This window comes from Leptonychotes weddellii, chromosome 11 (genome assembly GCF_054177405.1).
Source record: "Leptonychotes weddellii isolate Sample4059 chromosome 11, ASM5417740v2, whole genome shotgun sequence".
In the NCBI taxonomy this organism is placed as follows: Eukaryota; Metazoa; Chordata; class Mammalia; order Carnivora; family Phocidae; genus Leptonychotes; species Leptonychotes weddellii.
Window position 1 is genome coordinate 4,051,758 of NC_138379.1, and position 20,141 is coordinate 4,071,898.

A 20,141-nucleotide genomic window follows, 5' to 3' on the forward strand; every position below is an offset into this window, starting at 1 on the left:
TGGGGTTGAACTGGGTGGGTTTAAACTTTCAACATAGATCAGTCACTCATTAGCTGTTTAAGTTTGGACAAATAACCTACCTCTGAGTTTCAGTTTCTTCCCTGCTAAAAGGGAACTGACAACGTTAACTTTATAGGGTTGATGAGGATAAATAAGATAACTCAGGAGAATCTTTTTGCTACCGTGGTGGTACATAGGAAATACCCAGAGGCTGCTTGCTGTTATTATGTTAGTTATAAACACCTGAAGCTGTATAAGTCTTATATGTACGTTGAATTTTCTCTCATGGTCTTATGACTACCATCATGCTCTTGTGATCTTTTATGATTGTCTTTAAGGTATCTGCTATAGTTAATTCTTTGAATATATTTTATACAGTTTGATGGTAGTTATAAGTATGTACATTTGAATAAAATTATTTCTAACTAAAAAAAAAAAAAGCAGCAAAATGAAAACCATTAAAGGCAACATATAAATTGGGAAAAGGTGCAGACTAGCACATTTGGGAGCTCTCATAAGGATAAAGAGATTAACTATAGGCTGTAAGTTAAACATGAAATGTCTTAAGATTACCAAGAAGAGCAGAGTCTCATCTCCATATTACTGGGTATGGGCACAAGGGGTGGACAGGAGTGAAGAAAAAAAAAAAATCCCACAATACATAAGGCAAGGGGCGCCTGTATGGCTCAGTCATTAAGCGTCTGCCTTTGGCTCGGGTCATGATCTCAGGGTCCTGGGATCGAGTCCCGCATCGGGCTCCCTGCTCAGCGGGGAGCCTGCTTCTCCCTCTCCCACTCCCCGTTTGTGTTCCCTCTCTCGCGGTCTCTTTGTCAAATAAATAAATAAAACCTTAAAAAAAAATAATAGGAAAAGAAAAAGAACAACAACAAAAAAGCCAAGTTAAAAAGCAGAAAATAAGACAGTAGAAATAAACCAAGTATTTTAATCACAATTAACATAAATGGACTAACTCATCAGTTTATAATCAAACTATAAGGAGGGCACATGTTGGATGAGCCCTGGGTGTTACACGCAACTAAATGAATCGTTAAACACTACATCAAATACTAATGATGTACTTATATGTTGGCTAATTGAACATATTAAAAAAATAAAAATTAAAAAATAAAGTCAAATTATAAAAATGCAATCTAGGGGCACTTGGTGGCTCAGCCAATTAGGCATTCAACTCTTGATCTCAGCTCAGGTCTTTATCTTGGAGTCCTGAATTCAAGCCCCAAGCTGGGCTCCACACTGGGCACGGAGCCTACTTAAAAAAAAAGAAAATTTTAAAAAATTGCAATCTAGCTAGTGCTGCTTTCAAAAGGCACATGTAAAACATTAAAGCCATAAAAAGCTTGTTAGTGAAAGGGCAGAAAAATAGTATCAGGCAAACATTAACCAAAAGTCACTTGGTACAGCTACACCAATATCTAACAAAATATACTTTAATAGAAAAGTATTCCTAGGGGAGCCTGGGTGGCTCAGTCATTAAGCGTCTGCCTTCGGCTCAGGTCATGATCCCACCGTCCGGGGATCAGGCCCCGTGTCGGGCTCCCTGCTCCACGGGAAGCCTTCTTCTCCTTCTCCCACTCTCCCTGCTTGTGTTCCCTCTCTCGCTGTCTCTCTGTCAAATAAATAAATAAAACCTTTAAAAAAAAAAACAGTATTCCCAGAGAGACAGAACGATTCTAAACTTACAGGCACAAAGCAAAACCTGAGAGCACCACAGAGATGTGACAGGTCTCCCATCAGAACAAGGGACTTCAACAACACCCCTCTGAGTGACAGAATAGCAGACAAAAGTAGTTAAGGATACTAGTTTGAATGTGAATTCAATTAATGCATTTCATCTAATACATATGGAAAAACCTCACCTTAAAACCAGAAACACACTGGCACAGAGACACTGAATACCGATAAAAATTTGCCACAAACCAGACACCAATAAAACAGCCTCAGCAAAATTCAAAAAAATCAAAATCACACTGGACCACATTTTATTAACACAATATATGTTAGCAATCAATAACAAAGATTAAGACAAAAATACACCAAAATTTTTCAATATACTTTCTAAACTCTTTAGTCGAAGAAGAAATCACAATGAAAATCTGAATATATTCAGAACTAAAAGATAAAACATAGTGAAACTTCTGAGATGCAGCCAAAGTGTTATTTAAATGGAAATTACTACTTTACTTAGAAGTATATGTACATATAAATATACGAAAAAGCCAAATATTAAAGACCTAAGCATCTGTTTAATAAGTTAAAAATTAGTGATTAATTCCAAATTATACAGATTTAAAAGAAATTAAAATTTTATGCCAATACATTTGAAAATGAAGACAAAATAAATTTAGAAAAATGTAAATTACCAAACGTGATTCAAGAAAAATAAAGACTCTAATGATCCTGTAAATATTAAAGCAACCAAGTCAGTAATTTTAAAATGTCAGAGAGTGGCACCTGGGTGGCTCAGTCGTTAAGCGTCTGCCTTTGGCTCAGGTCATGATCCCAGGGCCCTGGGATCGAGCCCTGCATCGGGCTCCCTGTTCTCCTTCTCCCACTCTCCCCGCTTGTGTTCCCTCTCTCGCTGTCTGTCTCTGTCAAATAAATAAATAAAATCTTTTTTCACAAGATCTTTTGAAAAAATTATTAAAAATAAAAAGAAGAGCTGCATATAAAGGTGCACTGCCATTTAGCAGCAAATAGAAAACTTAAAAATCATTACAAACAGCAACAAAAACTGTAAAATACCCAAAGAATAAATCTAACAAAAGATGTGTAAGACTCGTAGGGAGAAAAACTGTAAAACTTTTTAAAAGACAACTTCCTATAAACCAAAAGTCAGTTTCCTCTTCTACCTGGCCAGAAAGGCAAGAAGATCAGATGACATGGAGATCTACTTTTGCCCTTTTATTCCATGCTTTCAATAAACAGTTTTTTAGAAGTCCCATAAACACAGTAAATAGACAAGTCATATATTGGGAAAAGTATTTTTTGCACAGATAATTAATAAAAGATTATTAATCAGAATATACAAGAATTCCTACAAGCACACCTGGCTGGCTCAGTCCATGGAGCATACGACACTTGATCTCGAGGTCATGAGTTCAAGCCCCACGTTGGGCGTAAAGTTTACTTAAAAAAAAAAAAAAAAAAAAAGGGGGCCCCTTTCCGGCAGCAGCAGCCGCGGATTGTGCAGACATGGCCAAGATTAAGGCTCGAGACCTTCGCGGCAAGAAGAAAGAGGAGCTGCTTAAACAGCTGGAAGACCTGAAGGTGGAGCTGTCCCAGCTGTGCGTCGCCAAAGTGACAGACGGCGCGGCTTCCAAGCTCTCCAAGATCCGAGCTGTTCACAAATCCATTGCCCGTGTTCTCACAATCATCAACCAGACGCAGAAAGAGAACCTCAGGAAATTCTACAAGGGTAAGAAGTACAAGCCCCTGGATCTGCGACCCAAGAAGACACGTGCCATGCGCCGCCGGCTGAACAAGCACGAGGAGAACCTGAAGACCAAGCAGCAGCAGCAGAAGGAGCGGCTGTACCCGCTGCAACAAGTACGCGGTCAAAGCCTGAGCACTGGCGTCAATAAAACACAGACAAACTGGGGGGAAAAAAAAAAGAGAGAGAGAGGAAAAAAACCAAATTCCTACAAATAAGATAAACCAAACAACTCCGGGGGGAGGGGGGCCACACAAGCAGGCATTTCAGAGAAGTGGAAATCCAAATACCAAAAAGATGCTTAACTTCATAAATAATTAGAGAAAACATTATAACTATGCAAAAATAAATAAAAATGGGCAAAGAATTTGAAGAGACTTTCCTCTAAGGACATACAGCCAATGAGCACAGGAAGAGATGTCCAACAGCACTAGTCATTAAGAAAAGGCAAATCAAAGCCACAGTGAGATACCACGATCCACACCCACTAGATGACTATTAATTTTTTTAAAGGAAAATAATACATGTTGGTAAGGACATGGAGAAATTAAAACCCTGATACAGTGCTGGTAAGAATGTAATATGGTGCAGACACTTTGGAAAACAGTTTGTTCCTCAAAATGTTAAACACAGAGTTACCATGATACCCAACAATTCCACTCCTAAGCATACACCAAGAAAAATAAAAACATATGTCCATGCAAAGACTTGTACACAATGCTCATAGCAGTATTAGTCCAAAGAGTCAAAAAGCAGAAACAATCCAAATGTCCATCAACTGGTAAATCAGTAACTGTGACATATCCATACGACAGAATGTTATTCGTCAATAAAAAGCCACCAAGTACTTATCCCGACACCTGCGGCAACGTGGAGGAACCTTGAAAGCCTGATGCTAAGTGAAAGCCAGACACGAAAGACCACAGTGTGTGAGTCCAGTCATATGAAATGTCCAAAAGAGGTAAATCGATAGAAAGAGAAAGTGTATAGTGGTTGCCTAAAGGTTAGATAGAAATGGGGAATGACTGCTAAAGGGGACAAGGTTTCTTTTGGGGGTGACGAAAATGTTCTAAACTTAGACTGTTCTAAACTTAGAAAATATTCACAATTCTGTGGATACACTAAAACCCTTGAAGCAAGCATGGAGGGGCAGAGCGGGGGGGAGAAAGAATCTGAAGCAGACTCTGCACTGAGCCAGGACCAGGATGCAGGGTTCGATCCCACAACCGTGAGATCATGACCTGAGCCAAAACCAAGAGTCAGATGCTTAACCGACTGAGCCACCCAAGCGGTGCTAAACTCTGCATTTTAAATGGATGAAGCGCATATGTGAATTATATATCAATAAAGTTGTTATTTAAAAAATAATAATAAACTACCCAACAAATTGTCAAATATAAAAAAACTGACAATATCATTGTTGGCAAGGATGCGGAACAACAGTGCTGGTAGAAGGGTAAATGGGTACAACCATCCTAGAACACTATCTGCACTATTTACAGAAGTTAAAAACGTACTGGTCCCGGGGCACCTGGGTGGCTCAGATGGTTAAGCGTCTGCCTTCGGCTCGGGTCATGATTCCAGGGTCCTGGGATCGAGTCCCGCATCGGGCTCCCTGCTCCGTGGGAAGCCTGCTTCTCCCTCTGCCTCTCTCTCTCTCTCTCTCTATCTCTCATGAATAAATAATTAAAATCTAAAAAAAAAAACAAAAACAAAAACGTACTGGTCCCACTACCCTGGAATTCTCTCCAAGGTCTATACCCTGGAGAAATGTTTCTGCATTTGTTCAAAGCAGCACTGTTTCTTTACTGTAAACAATCCTATCCTCCAATAACTGAACAAAGATTAAATGAGATACACCCAGTCTGAAACAGAACACAAGTGAAAAGGAATGAAGTACAGCTACATGCACCAATATGGTCAAACCTCCCCGTCTACACACCCTCACTTCCCTCCCTTCCCAGCTGCAATTCCATGTCCCCACCACCATTACAATCACTTCCCCGACCTTCTCTTGCTTTGCCACTTACGGTCCAGGAAAACCACAACCCCAACACCACTGTGGCACAGCGTAAAACAAGTGCGGTTTGTTTTCACTTTAAACTCAGGATCACTCCCCTCAGGTCGGCCTCTTTGTGGTGCTGACCCATTCAGTCTTACTTTCTCACAGACTTCCATACCTTCCCCTCTCTCCCCTTCCCCACCAGCCCCCACTCACCCTAATTTTCACTGACTGCTGCTAACTTCTCCCTATTTCACCAGGAGAGAAAAAGAAAGAGGAGAATGTCCATACACTCCCACTACCCCAGCTCCCCGATCCTGCTCTCCCAACTCTCAGCAAGGAGGAGCCCATGGGCTCTCGGCCCATTCCCTGAGGCCTTCTCAGGAGCATGGCTCCAGCTCGTGTCCACCTCCCACTTCACCAGGTTGCTCACTCTGTAAGGAACCATCTCCTACCACAGTTACCAAAATGCTGTAAATTCTCCCATCCCAACAAAACCTGCTCAAGGGTCCCAAATCTCCCTTCAGTGTCATGGCACATGCCCATGAAAGAACTTTACCTGCTGTCCTCTTCCTTCCATCCTCTGTGAACCCTCCCTCCCCAGGCTTCTCGAGCACCACCATGTGGGAACTGCTCTGGTCAAGGCTGTCAGCAGCTTCTACGCTGCCAAAGCCGCCCAACAAGCCTTGGCCCTCTTTTTACTTGACCTGAGGGCAGTAGCAGTGGGCACAGGTTCTCCCTCCCTCCTCTATGACACTCTCCTTGGCTTCACAGACAACCTGTTAGCCTGGTCCTCCTCTACCTCAGAGGAGGCCCTTCCCTGTTGTCCCTGCTGACTCAGTCCTCACTCCTCAGTGCCCCCATTCCACCTCAGGGCGCTCAAGGGTCATCCTAACACTGAAGCCTCAAACATTTCCAGCTTCAGCCCAGACCTCTCCCCTCAACTCCAGACACCTTAATCCAGCATGTGTCTGGCTGGCTCTCTAAAAGCTCCATAGACTCCCCATGTCCAAGCTTAACCCAACTCTTGATGTGACGTCCACAACCCACACCTCCCATAGTCTTCCCTTTCTTCACAGATGACAACTCCCACTGCAAGCAAAGCCCCCAGTACCATCCTTCACTCTGCTCTCACGCCCACATTCAATCTGTCCCCAAACCCTGTCAGCTCTGCCTTCAAGATGCATCCAGAACCCAACCACTTCTCACGGCCACCCTGTGCCCCTCAGCCTGAGCTGCCATCACTGCTCTGCTGAATCCTGTGGCAGCACAGGGACAGCTATCCTGACAGCTTCAGGGGGTCCTTCCGAAAACAGAGATCAGATCTCATGTCACACTTCTGCTCAAAACACTATAATGACTTCCCATCTCACTCAGAGAAAAAGATAAAATCCTTAACAATGGCCTGTGTGACTGGCTCCCAAGGACCACCGCTACCCCCTCTGGCCCCCTCTGGCATCACCTCCTGCCACTCTCCCTTGGGCTCTCCCGCTCCAGCCAACGGGGCTCTCCAGTGTCCCTTCAACACAGCAGGCACAACCCTTCTTAGCACGGCCAGCAGGGCTCCGCCTGGAAGGCTCCTCCCACACCTCCACCCCAACCCCACCCGCAGCCACAGGGCTCCCTCCCGCACCTCCTTCTGTTCGAAGGCCCCCTTCTCAGGGAGGTCCACCCTGACCACCTTTCAATCTTCACACAGCCTCCAGCCACCCACTTCCCTGCTTCACTTTTCTCCCTGCTACATCACCCACCATATTACTGCTGTATCTTTGACTTACCTGTTAACGGTCTTTCCCCACTGAAATGTAAGCTCCATGAAGGCAGAGACTTGTCTGCTTTACTCATGCTAACATACCCAGCATCAGTGCCTAAGACTTAATAAGTACTCAAACATTTGAATAAAGGAATTTCAAAAACAATGTGGGGGAGGGGGGAGTCACAGAATAAAATGATTCTATTTATATAGTTTAAAGACTTGCAAAAAATTAAGTTACATTATATAAGGATACATTCACATATGGCAACACCAGAAAGCAAAACATTGATACATGTAGGGCAGTGCTTGCCTTCTAGAGAGGAAGAGGAAGAGGGCAAGGCAGGACAGAGAGCCAAAGGCAGTGGCAACATTCTCTTTCTTAAGCTGGTTAGTGGGTACACAGCTGCTGGTTTTAACACGTAGTACCTACACGAGTCGCTATATGCTCTCTGAATACAGGATCTCATTACAAATTAAAATAAAGATTAGAGCAGGACAGACCAAATCCAGCCCACCGTGTGCGTGCATGCGTGTGTGTGTGTGTGTGTGTGTGTGTGTGTGTGTGTGTGTGAGTGAGGTCTTGGTCTTCAGAATAGTTTTATTATTTTTCCACTGACTTATAATTAACAATATCATATTCGTTTGAAATGTACAACTTGGTTATTTGGTACTTATATACTCTGCCCTGTTTTTGTAAATAAAATTTTACTGGAAGACGGCCACCTTCTTTCTTTTTTTGAGAGGGGAGAGAGAGAGGTGGGGGGGAGGAGGGACAGAGGGAGAGAATCTTAAGTAGGCTCCAGGCACAGTGCAGAGCCTGAGGCAGGGCTTGATCTCACAACCCTGAGATCATGACCTGAGTCGAAAGCAAGAGTCGGATGCTTAACCCACTGAGCTACCCGGGCGCCCTAACAGCCACCTTCATTTGTTTACATGTTGTCTATGGGCTGCTTTCATATCACAATGACAGGTAGTTACAGAGATCACACAGCCTGCAAAGCCTAACATATTTACTAAATGGCCCTCTACAGAAAAGTGTTGTCCAGGGGCACCTGGATGGCTCAGTCAGTTGAGCGTCTGCCTTCGGCTCAGGTCATGATTTCAGGGACCTGGGATCAAGCCCTCCCTGAGCAGGGAGCCTGCTTCTCTCTCTCCCACTCCCCCCACCCCCCAATTTGTGCTTGCTCTCTCTCTCAAATACGTAAAATATTTTAAAGAAAAAACAAAAAAGAAAAGTGTTGTCTAGTTATAATGTGGAATCTGTTAAGAAAAAATAAAGATCCAATCATCTGTTAAAATGCATTAATCCCTCAAGGCATACGTAATTTTCTTCAAGAGCACAGCACACTGAAAAATATGATTCTATGTAACATAGGAGACTCTAAAACAAATGGAGTTACCTTAATAATGTCATAAGTGCCAGAAAGAGAGATTTTAAAGACTATTTTAGAAAGCAAAATGCAAAACCTCAAATTTATGATCTCTACTCTCACCAAAGTAAGAAAATATTATCACATTTACCTAAGTAAAGCATATATAGCATGATCCAAATATGGAAAGAAAAAAACAACTTGCATATAAACACTAATTCCATAACCTCTCTTAACCTATATCACTATCACCCAGGACCTCCCCAGAGCAGCTAGTCAGGCCACAAGGTTCTCTAAGATCCCTCAGTATTCCATTTCGCTTCTCTAGGACGTTCACTGCAACTTTTATTAGAGTCATTTCTGTACTTATTTCTACTGTTAGGAAGAAGACTAATAACAGTAATAATATTAATACTACTACTACTCTGTGCTAGGCATTGTGCTAATCAGTTTACATTTAATATTCATATCACAGATAAGGAAACTAAGGAACAAAGATGTGATCTAATATTAGGATTACACAGCTAGAAGACTGTGGGAACCAGAACTCAAAGCCAGCTATTTTAGATCCTTATGTACTCTTGACCTCTACAATATACTCTGAATGGGGAAAGAGAACAGTATTAGTCTGTGAAAACTCCCTTAGTTTAAAATATTATGCCTATGATAGGTGCCAAATGCATAGTTGTTGAATCCATGTAAGGGTGTAATAAATCGAGGATGAGAGGTCCATAGTGGAAAGAGCATTCTTTAATCAGAAGGGGCTGGGTCTTGCTTGCAGGCAACAGAGGCAGATGAGTTGTGCCCATTGTCCAGAGGCAACAGAAACCCTGTGTATCTCCAGGTCAACAAAAGAAAACTGGAGACACTATCCCCTCGCCTACTACAATGACAGAAACCTGACGAGTACTACCACCAAAAGGAAACAACTCAGAAGTTAAGCATTTAATCTCAACTCTCGTGAGATCCAGTTGTGATGTCACTCTCGAAATAAATGACACTAGAAATTGTGGTCTAGTGGGGCCACCAAAACCCTAAGGAATCATCCAGGAACTGAGATTTGTCAGCTTCTCCAGCATGGCCTATATTTTTCTCTAAGAATCAATGACCTCTAAGGTCTATTTCAGCTCCAAGACCATGACTCTCAAGAAAGGAAGCCCCAAAACAGCCAATCAACTCAGTACTTTTCATTGTTCTTCCTGCCATATCCCCCATCTATGGACCACAAGACCAGATCTCACCAAGGTCCAGCCAAAGTCTATGAACTATACCAGGCCACCACAGAGCGTGCCTTAGTGGGTAGGACACACACATGCTTACTTGCCCTAGTTAGAGTCTCAAGGTGCCTTGCCTTCTCACGTAAGCTTTCCTTTCTCTTCTTGCCAACGTAGGTCTCTGACCTCAGCACTGTTGTTGATTTATATCCAGGTATAGGAACTCAAGGCTCCAACCAGCAATCCAAATAGCTTTCTCCAAATCTAAATCAACATTCATTCAGACTCCTATTTCTGCAGCTCTTTTGTTCTTCTAATGTTCCAAAATAACAATCTTTAATTCATCTTTCCTTTAGGTCATCAGATTTCATGGCAGTCAACCTCTGGGGCACACAACCCATTCCAAGTCAATATATAGTCCCACCGTAAGAAATTTTCGAACAAATACAACCCTAGCTTTCTCCAGAGTCACCAAGAAGTACAAAATCAGAGCTTCTTTCTATCAGTAAAAAGATGCTCAGAACCTATCAAACTTTATTTGTATAAATTCACAGTTGACGATGTAGTCTTCATTAATACTTATAAAACAGGTCAACACTAGCCAGCTCTAAGTGACAAGAGGAAAAACACCTCTGCTCAGAGTAAACCCAGATCTTTGCGAAGTCCGTGACATGAAAATGTCCCCGTTAAGGTGAGAAACCTTTCAACTACTGCCAAGGTTCCCTTCCCTTTTACTTGCTTCTTCACTAGCTGATCTACCTGGCATCCAGATGGCAGTGCATAATCATTCAAACCCTGAAATAAACTGCGTATTGATCCGACTAGTAACTATCTCCCTTCTCCAAGTAAAAAAAATAAATAAATGGGGAGGAAGAGGAAGAAAATGGGGTTTCTGTGGCAACTAAATCTAAGCAGAAGTCAAAAGGCCAAAAAAACAAATCTCCAGTCAGCCTAGGTCCAACTGCAGCAGGAAAACAAAACAAAACAAAACAAAACCATCCCCACTGGTGGCACAATCAATTTCAAGGATGCTCAAGACATTTGGCGTGAACCTACATCAAGCCTCTGATCAGTATGGAAGCTGTCAGTGTTCCCAGTCTGACTGACTGACAATCAACATCTATGGAGCAAAAAACAATACAGACCAATCCTATCTGTCATTACAAAACAGCTTCCCAGCACAGGAACAATGGCATTGCTTTCTAAAACACACCAAACCAAGCAAGTCAAAGTAACCGCTTAATACATGTAAGACACAAAGGTGTAACTACTTTATTATTTGGTAAGAGACTTCTGGCAAACTCAACCAGCAAAGGAGCAAACCTAAACTCTTTCCTCCCAGGCCTGTAGGGCCTCCTTGAGGAGCCTCCTTACTTACGCTATGTACAATTCCAACAAGCTCTGTTACCTGGCCTCCCAGCCAAAACTGCATCCCTTTTATAACTGCTACCTCTCCCTCTAGACTGCAAGTCCTTAAGTGCCTGTTCATGAGTGAATCCCTAATACAGTCCCTGGCAGAGTAAGGATTCAATTACTATATTTGCTGATCAAATAAATGAAGATCAGAAGAAGCTGGTGGGGGAGGGGTCACTTGTCATTCTCAACAACAGCCATAACCTGAATTTCAGGATGAAAGATTAGAAAGTGCCTCCACGATCTTCTCCTTTATGTATCCAGATACTAACATTCAGTTGCTGAAAATCTGTATAGTTTTTAAACTAACATTATTTCATTCAATAAACCAAACGATCTAAATTGTAAGTATGTGTGAGAAAAGGACCTCTGCCCTTCTACTACTAAACCTCATCCCCTCCACCCCCAGGGAGGAAAAAACACTCGCCCATTTGGGCCAGAGTCCAGGGCCCAGAGGAACCCCCCTTTTACTAGCAGGCAAGGGTCACTGTGTTAAATGTGAAGCATGGAGTATGCCTGTCTCGCCTTCAAAAGGCAGAACTGGCAAACGGACCCAGGGCTAACTCTCTTGAAACAGGTCTTCATTACAAAGGGTTTTAAGATAATGATGAAGCTGGCATCAAAAACCAGAACTGACAGCTGATTCACAGGATGAGAGCAAAGGATATAAACCTCAAAAATCACAGTATAAAGTTATTAGGAGTAAGAGCAAACAACCCTAAACACCTGAGAGTGCTGCTAAGTTTCAGCACAATATGGTAATATATTTTCATGAGGTAAAGGCAAAAAAGTTTCTAAATTATATAAAATTAATTCTTTTAAAGTTCAGTCTTCAGGCACCTGAAAATAATGTATGTATACCGTCTCTCCCCGCTACTAAGTAATCTCTAAGGTAGAATCTAGGGACCACAGAGACAGAGCTCACAGATCACCTGAAAGATTCCTTGACCCACAAGTAGTCATTAATATACATGGTCTTGAACAGCAGTTCCAAAACCTTGCTGCACTTCTGTACTGGCTGGGGAGCTTTCTAAAAATATATTCTCAAAACCATCACAAATTTCCAGAGGTGGGGTCCATCAACCACGGTCTTAAAGATGTCCCAAATGATTCTAATGCATGCCAGTGTAGCATCTATCTAGAACAGGGTTTCTCAATTTCTGCACTATTAATATTTGGGGCTGGATAATTTAGGGAGCTATCCTGCGCATTACAGGATGCTTAGCAGCAGCATCCCTGGTCTCTACCCTCTAGAAGCCAGGATGCATACTGCCCACCCCTACAGGTATGACAAGCAAAAATGTCTCCAGACATTGCCAAATGTTTCTTTGGGGGCAAATCACCCCCCAACTGAGAAACATTTATCTAGAGCAAATAAAAAACCAATTACTTGAGGTTCTCTTAAGGGAAAAAAAGAAATAAGAAAGCTGCTTAAAGCCAAGAGCCCAGGCCTGTTTTTTCAGTCCATCGCACTTAAGAAAAGTAGCTAACAAACTACTCAGCCCACATGGGGACTCAGATATTGACTTATGAGGAGCAAACCACAGCTTCTTGTGCTTTTTATGAAATAAACTCAATGCTGAGTTTTAGGTGAGCAGATGATTAGAAGAACTTCATTGTCACGATCATGTACTCATCTTAGGGGTATTAAAAACACTGTAAAATTTTAGACCAATATACACTCATGCTGCCTCTCAAATATCCAAAATATAAAACTGCAAGACACAAGTTCATGATAGCAACAAACTAAATACCGACCCTGACAAATACTGTTTTAAGGGAGAGATTCTTGTATGGTAACTACGTGGAATTTAAATACAAACTTGGGGTGGGGGGAGATTTTTGCCTGTAATAAGCACATACCTTTGTACCTGATACACAAATTATTTTAAAGAAATGAACCTCACCCTGTCAAATCTTAATTTTACCATTCATTTTCTGTCCAGCTATGGTATGATTCTCATATTCTCAAGCAGTTAATTCAAACTAGCAAGTTTTTGTTTTTACAAGTTTTACAAGTTTTTGTTTTTACTTTACACAAAAGCTAAAGTTTTCTGATCCAAAACAATCTTCTTCATCTCCTTAAGTTACACCAGCAGGATGCTCACCTCTACTTAAAACTGCGTAAAAACATTTCCCCAGTGCAATTAAAGCAAGCCAGGTCCCAAGCAATAATACCAAGGGACAGGCAAGCATGATTTCAAGAGTACCAGGGAAAAGAGCATAGGGCAGGAATTAAAAGATTGTGAGTATATGTATGACTGAGTCGATGGCATTTTGTTAGATACTCTGGACTCCCCAGTCAGACACACTGAAAGGCAAAACAGCTTCTAAAGCATCCATGCAGAAGAGTTATCTCCCAAACTAGGTTCACTGAAGTGTATCTCAATACACAGCAACCTTTCAAACCTCAATAACCCAGGAGTACACTGAGAAACCTTGGAATTGGTAACGGGGACCAAACACACTCAGGACCTAGTTTATCCCAAGGGAAGTAAGAGCAGAATCTGACCAGAGCTCTTGATGGACTTTTCTTTATTTAACCACCTCTTAGAGGAAACATTCTGAGGTACCACCACTAATTTATTGCTCCACAAAACATGTGTAATTTAATGAATCTTCAACCACCCCTCTCCTGAAAAACTTAAAATAACTTCCAGTTCATTTTCTCAGAACTGACTGTTAAACACACAGAGCTTTCTAAAGACAGTCACCAAGTCACCTGAACACTCATTTGACTTCCAAACAGTAATCTAAATATTTAAAAATCAAATTTAAATTAGTAGTAACAGCCACTAATTGCACTAAGCTGATTATACATGCCAGGCACCGTTTCTAGTCCATTTACTCCCGACACACTTATGAGGCAGACACTATTATTATTGTCACATTACAGGGAAAGCAGAGAGGTGTAGTAACTTGTCCAAGGTCACAGAGCTACAAAGTGGTGGAGCCAAGACCTGAATCCAGCAATCTAACTTCACAGTAAAGAAAGCGGAACCACCACCACTTAGGAGACATTCACTCCAGTGGCTGGAAATCCGGAGTCCCTTTCCCACTTGCTGCCTACCTGCCCCATGACCTTGAGGGCAAAATCAAAGTAAACTTCACACTGTTACAAGGTGGGACAATATCCACATAAACAAGTGCTGTGGGGACGAAAGGAAAACAACCACCAAGTGTCCCTCCCACAAAAGCAAAACATAAACAAAGCTCTAGCCGACCCACGGAGAAAACGTTAAGCACCGGGAAAACTACACAAAGCCTGAGGTTGAAACGTCAGGACAGGGGGATACATCCAAGGACTCATTCCGTGCACCTACAACCGAAAGTCCAACTTGTGATGAGCGCACGCAGGGTCTGGGAGGAAACCCCTCCAACTTAACGGCGAATGGGCTTCTTTAAGAGGGAGGTACTTCCAGCCTCTCGAAGGACCACCCCCCTCGCTCATATTCGCCAGGGAGGCGTTCGTGACCAGGTCGACATTCGAGTCACAACACCGGAGTTAAAAAAACGCTCGGAAGGCTATTTAAATACTCCGAGCCGGGTTCTGCGTATGCCGATGACTCTGCGGCGAAAGAGCAGAAACCCACAGAACTTGTTTCCCGCAGAGCGGAGTCCCAACAATGGCCCTCGCGAGTCTACGGCGAGCTGCCGCCTCAACTTGACACGCTCCCGGGCCCGCGCCCAGAGAAGTTCTCCCGGGCGGGCGGGCGGGCGGCGCTCGGGGCGGGCGGCGGGGCCGCAGCGGAACGGGGCCCGTCCGGGTTAGGGGCGCGCCCCGCCCGCCGCCGCCGCCGCCGCGTAAGGCCGCGGACGTCAACCCGGGCGCAAAGTTCGCCGCCGGCCCGCAGCCCGCCCCGGCGCCCGGCCCGGCGCAGCCCCCCGCGGCCCGCGGCGGGCGGGCAGGCGGCTGACAGGCGCGGGCGGGGACCGGCCGGGGAGCCTGGCCGCCGCGCCTCCCCGGCCGCCGAGCGGCGAATTCCGGGGGGGAGGGGAGGGGGCCGGGACGCTCCCTCCCCGCGCCGCCGAGGCCGGGCAGAGGGGCCTCGCCGTCGCCGTCCGCGCGCCGCGCGCCCGGCGCACCCCGCGCCGCGGCCCGCTCAGCCGCCCCCCCACCCCCATTACCTGGAGGTGCCCGCGACCCGCCGCTAGTTGCGCTCAGGCGGGAAACGCGCTCACCGACACCATCAGCGAAGCGCCCAAAATGGCGGACGTATCAAGCAGGCCTTGAGTTCCCCCCACCCTCCCTCCGGCCGCCTCGCAGCCAATCGCGGCTCTATCTCCGCCCCCAGACCCGCGCTCATTGGCCTTCCTCTCCCGCCCCCTGCAACCTATTGGATCGCCCAGCGGCCCGGTTGCGCCCACTCCGATTGGCTCCCTGGCCCCGTCTGTCAAGCGCGAGGGGAGCATTCTTTTCCCATGGACTTGACGGATCCGGAACCTCTAGGACCCCGGAGTCTGGAGAAACAAATCAGAAACCCGGAAAAACCTGGCTGGGTCCCCCTACGCCGTAGCAACAGCAGGGCCCGTTTGACGGACGCTTTGGACCACCAATCCGATAGCCAATGCTTTTTAAAACTAAATGGAGCCAAACCAATCCTGGCCGTGGAGCTGGGAGCGGAAAGGGAACCAATGGGGTAGCGAGACGGGCGGGCGGGTCGGAGGGCCCGGAGGAGACCCGTGATGACGTGAGCCACAATATGTTCGGGCGGCCGAGTACGCCCCGAGCTGGGGAATTAGCTCAAGTGGTAGAGCGCTCGCTTAGCATGTGAGAGGTAGCGGGATCGATGCCCGCATTCTCCACGGATGAATTTTATGGGGGGGGGCGGGGATCGTCAGTCCTGGTTTCTTTACCCGTAAGTGGTGGCTGTGCCAGGAGTTGGGGTCAAGGTGAAGATCGGTCTATGTCAGGACTGGGGTCCCCGTGAGGGGTTGGTATCCACAGTGGTGCGTCTATCCCCGCCGCAGGGAAATACGCGGGCGGTGGCGTTCCTTTTGTCTTACCGGAGCCTCTTCCGAAATGCTCCCCGGGAGGGCTGGGCCGGGACACCGAAGAGTAGCCCACCTTGGCCCATTCCAGGCGCCTTCCAAAAACCTGTCTCACTTCTAAGTAGATGCGAAGCGCCGCCCCGAGTCCTGAGTAAATCGACAGGAGAGCGGAGGTTGGCAGCAAGGCTGAGAAGCGCAGGCCAGGTGAGGGTCGGGTGGAACCCAGCCCGAGTTCGGCAGAACGCAGCATCGCCCACCCGCGGGTGTGCGTGCGCTCGGGGAGGCTTGCTCTGCCGGCTGTGGTTGGGGGCCCCTCCTGGGCAGGTGGCATTTCAACCCACGAACAGGGAAGACAGGGCCGTGGGCTCCTGGGTCCAGGTGGCAGGTAGAGAGACCAGAGACGCCCAGGCCGAGCTTTGGAGCGCTGGGGAGGCAGGGGCGTGGTTGGGTTGTGGTGAGAGAGGGACGTGGCGGGGAGTGGAGGTGGTAGAGGTGGCCGCCATGGTGCAGCGTCTTGGGGACAGTGCCCCCATGCCCAGGAGAAACCAACAATCCTCAATGCCCAGACTGCACTTAGGCACCAGGCCTGGAGTCATAATGGGGGCTCCATGCAGGGAGGTCGGTGGTCTCTTGTAGTCTGTAGGGCAGCTCACTCCGGTGGTGCTGGCTTGGTCAGGGATGGCCACTCCAGCTCAAGGAAAGCAGGGCCTGGTTACTGTGGGGCTTCCCCAAGCTGCTTCCTGAGAAAAGTGACATAGCTTGGCCACTGGGGTTAGGGAGGGCAGGACCAGTGGAGTTGGCCACCGGCTTGCCTTCCAGATGTTCAGCACCTTTCTGCACCCATACCCCCATCCTTTGCGCCTGCTCATCCTCATCCCAACTGGCCTGAGCTCCCTCCATCTCACTGGCTCAGGCTCTCTGAATCCCCATGCCAAACAGCAGGGAGAATGAAACCTAATGGAGCTGAGTCAACCCCAGTGCATGGGAAGCTGGGCCTCTGGTGCAAATGTGCCCCTCGCCCAGCTCATCCCTTCAGCAGAGACTGAGACAGACTCTCTAGAAAGACTTTGTGGCTGGTAGCTCCAGACAGTACAGTATTATCATCCCCATTTTACAGATTAGTTAACAGAAACCCAGGCAGCATTCAGACACCAGGTGTGGCCCATATTAGCTGAGTAAGCTTGGCTGGGTGAGCTAACCTCTCTGACTCTCCAGGCTTTATCTGTAGAGTGCTGATAATACCTACTGACCTATGTCCATGCCCTGAAGGGTGCTGGACCTCTAGGGAGGTAGCACCCAAGGGCAGATATTATTCGCATCGATCCTGCTGCTCAGAGCGGCTAGGGGCCTTGCCCAAGGCCACACGGCAAGTGAGGAACACAGTCAAGACTGAAACCGGTTCCGGAGGTGTGCTGGTGCAGAGGGTTAAGGGAAGGACAAATACACAGATATCCTGGGGGTGGGGAGCAGGTCGGCCTGGCAGAGAACTGCGGAAGGATGGTGCAGAATGCACATTTGTCCAGAGGATCCAATGGGGGTGAACGAGGTCTGGGGGAGGAGAGTGAGAGGGACTCATGGAGGCATTGGAGGATAAGCAAAGGAACTTAGTTCATGCTCAGAGAGGGAGGGCCAGGAAAAACTTCTGAGTAAGACAGGGGCGTGTTCAGGGCTGGCCACATTTTGGAAAGGACAGATTAGAGCAAGGGCAGCAAGGCGGTGTTACAACATGCAGAGGGGCGGGTCCCAGGAGCTAGACCAGGGAGGAGGGGAGAGGCTGCAGGAAACCCCTGGACGGGGTGGTGCCTGAGAGGGAGGCTGGGCAAGGGCTTGGGACCTGCCCTCCTGGGAGCCTGGGGAGAGCCCAGCCACACACACAGATCCCTTTACTCATTCATCATCAGAGAACTTGCCAGTACATGCTTCAGGCTCTTCCATCCCAGACTCTGAGGAGGGTCACAGGGACATGTGGACTATAATTAAATGAAATAATGCAGTACCTCGCCCAATATAAGTGGGCCCCAAAAGTCTCCAATTATGATGAGCTAACCCAACTGGAAGGGCTGAAGTCAAGGAGGACTTCCTGGGGGAAGAGGAGGTATTTGAGCTCAGCCTATCTCCCTGAGAGCCCTAGAGAGCCATTGACAGGCTTTAAGCAGGAGAGGGACTCTGAACCTTTGCATTGGTCTCAGCATCCTAAAACTTCTAGAGTTCATGGATCACCATCTTCCCCTTTCCCCCCTAATCCTTTCATGGCTTAATTTTTAATGTTTAAAATTTCAATCCAGGGGCGCCTGGGTGGCTCGGTCGGTTAGGCGGCTGCCTTCGGCTCAGGTCATGATCCCAGAGTCCTGGGATCAAGCCCCACGTCGGGCTCCCTGCTCAGTGGAGAGTCTGCTTCTCCCTCTCCCTCTGCCTGCCTCTCTGCCTACTTGTGCTCTCTCTCTATCTCTCTGTCAAATAAATAAATAAAATCTAAAATAAATAAATAAATAAAATAAAATTTCAATCCATCTAGACTTAAAAAAATTATATGAATACTTTCAGATCTATTCAACAGTAGAGAGAAAAGTGTAATGAATGCCCACATACCCATCACCCAGCTATTACCCCCTTAACTTTTGGGAACAGACGTAGAGCTGCCAAATTTTAATTCTATCAAGTAATGATTTTTTTTAAAAAATTTTAAGTCATGATTTTTTCCAAAAAAACACCTTATACTATTACCATCGTTTCATAAAAGAAAGGACATTTTAACATATACATACACTCAGATAGAAAAAGGCTTTAAATTGAATAAGCTCGACTTGGGGAAACTGCCCGCCCCCCCATTATCTTTCCTATTGTCATGTCCCTGGGACTCAGACCTGGTCTGAGGGCTAGAGTGAGGCCACCCTGGCAGAGATGGGCAGGTGCTGGGCCAGGTCACCTGTAAGCTGAGGGTGAGGTCCAATGAGAGGTGGGAGCCCAGTGATGTGAAGAGTCAGCCAAGTGGCTCTCAGGAAAGAACCCTACAGGAGCCAAGTCCTACCCAACTCCCGCAGCCCCCAGGTTTCTCAGGGACAGAACCTTCCACACCTACCACATCCCTGTCCTCCAGCATCCTGCCTGGCAGTGGATGTGACCAAGATCTGGCCACATGGATTTTGTTCAACCACCCAGGGCAGCTGTAGCCCCAAGGGGGCTGTGGGGCCCGGGGCAAGGAGGAGCTCCACACCCATTCTGGATGAGGGTTGGAGGGCTGAGCGGAGCAAATGATAGGGCCAGTGGGGAGTGAGACCCCGCAGGACTCAAAGACAGGCGACGGACTTGGGGAGTAGTGGGTGTCACTGCAGAGGGGAGGGGGTTTGCAGGGAAGGTGGAAGCCCTTGAGTAGTGCCCAACTCTCAGTACTATTTCTTGTGGAAAGGAATGGTTGAACAAATGAGTGAAAAAAATTCTGGCTTTATTATTTTCCCCCAAGCTGTGGTTTCCTCAACTACAAACTGGGGACACCATCTACCTAGCTGGGCTGTTGTGAAATTTAAATGAAACAAGCCTGGTTAACTTCACCCCCTCATTTAAGACACAGCTCAGATATCGCCTTCTCCAGGAACACCCCCCCCCCGCCCCCCCGCCCCCCCGCCCTCCCATCTGAATAGAATATTCTCTCTGGGCCACCGGCTATCTCAACACAGTGCTCTGGCCCTCAGCTTTGGAAACTGTCTGCAGCACCCTCAAGAGAGACGCCCACATCTGACTAATCTCTGGGTCCCCCAGCATGTGATTTAAGTGCAGGGCTCTGCACACAGTGGGTGCTTACTGAATTCTCTGCACATAGTGGGTGCTGACAGATTCACTTGGAAGATAGCAGGCAGAGCAGGTTGGCCCCCTTTCCTCCTAGCTGACCTCATGGCAGGAAAGGGTCCAGAGAGTGGCCTCTGGAGACAGGCCTGGGATGCTGGGG

At 46.6% G+C, this 20,141-nt stretch overlaps 1 protein-coding gene, 1 non-coding gene and 1 pseudogene across 19 annotated transcripts in view; 2 read left to right on the top strand and 1 right to left on the bottom strand.

Moving 5' to 3' along the window:
* PPP6R3 (protein phosphatase 6 regulatory subunit 3) overlaps positions 1-15,487 on the bottom strand; it is a 141,744-nt gene extending 126,257 nt beyond the window's left edge. For 15 of the 18 annotated variants that reach the window (XM_081797649.1, XM_081797648.1, XM_081797646.1 and 12 more), the window contains exon 1: positions 15,335-15,487. The gene's annotated coding sequence lies outside the window, so the exon portion shown is untranslated. Of the gene's footprint in view, positions 1-14,622; positions 14,913-15,334 lie in introns of those variants that run through there. The other 3 variants (XM_081797633.1, XM_081797635.1, XM_081797634.1) reach the window with 3 other exon arrangements.
* Positions 3,181-3,669, top strand: LOC102733695 (large ribosomal subunit protein uL29 pseudogene; annotated as a pseudogene).
* Positions 15,488-15,939: 452 nt separating the features above from the next.
* TRNAA-AGC (transfer RNA alanine (anticodon AGC)) lies at positions 15,940-16,012 on the top strand. The gene has a single exon. It is a non-coding gene; the product is annotated as a tRNA-Ala (tRNA).
* The last annotated feature ends 4,129 nt before the right edge of the window (positions 16,013-20,141 follow it).